Here is a 1,037-nt window from a genome sequence, read left to right on the forward strand (position 1 = left end):
ACGCTCCTTTTCTGACAGCCGGGTCAGGTCCACCTCTTTCCACACTACAAGTGAGTCATCCTGAAACACAAAAACGTCTTTCAATTAAAAACACACTGTTATGAAGAAAACAGTCTGTGCCTTTACAGCAGGAAATTAAAATATCAAGAAAAGCAAAAGACTTTCCTGTCTCTTACAGGTTTCAGACAAATATTCTTAACAACTTACGTTTTGAGGTTTGTTGTTTGTCATTAAAAATAGCAACGGCCTGAAGCCATCTTTCTAGCTGGCCAATACTCACTTTGGGAAAAAAAAAACAAAACCAAAACACCAAACCAAGGGAAAAACACAGGGTCTGTTTTATTTCAATAAAGAGTAAACATACTCCCGTTCAATAAAGGGACAACATTGTATTTTTAATCCTGTAACTGTAGGATAGTGTACAAGACCATAAGCTGTTACAAATATTCAAAGGAAAAAGCATAGAGAAAAAAAAAAAAACAAAAAGCAAAGCAAACCAATAAGGAAATAAGAATTAATTTAGTTTGCCCTTATTAGGCCCACACACATTGTCAGCCATGCTATGAGTGACCTCTCAAGCGAACAGTGTTCACTTATTGCCCAAGCCATAACACCTCAAGATGGCCAGAAAAAAAACTGAAGAACTTCCCTTTGGAAATAAATCAATTATTTTTCCTTGACAGCCGCTAAAAACCACAACTACAATTGAACTGGATGGTATTAAACGAGTTGGGAGCAACGAGAGGAGTGGCTTTTCATCCAGTCTCCCCTGATTACATTGAAATGCTGAGTACGTGAGCGAGTTACCTGTATGAGATGACCCCATGTCCTCTGTGACTGGAACAAAACATAGAAAAATGAGTAGTCTACTAGCGTCAGAAGAATCTCCACATCTCCCTGCGAAACTTCAGGGGACCCAGAGATTGGCAGTACCCAAACGTGCCAAAACCCAGACCCTGCACCCCTGGACACTGAGAGCTGAAGTTGTCACTTCGTGTCCAAGCTGTTCTCAGAGGGTTCCGGGGGATGTCATCCTG

Source organism: Corvus brachyrhynchos, unplaced genomic scaffold (assembly GCF_000691975.1).
Source record: "Corvus brachyrhynchos isolate BGI_N302 unplaced genomic scaffold, ASM69197v1 scaffold115, whole genome shotgun sequence".
Classification (NCBI taxonomy): Eukaryota; Metazoa; Chordata; class Aves; order Passeriformes; family Corvidae; genus Corvus; species Corvus brachyrhynchos.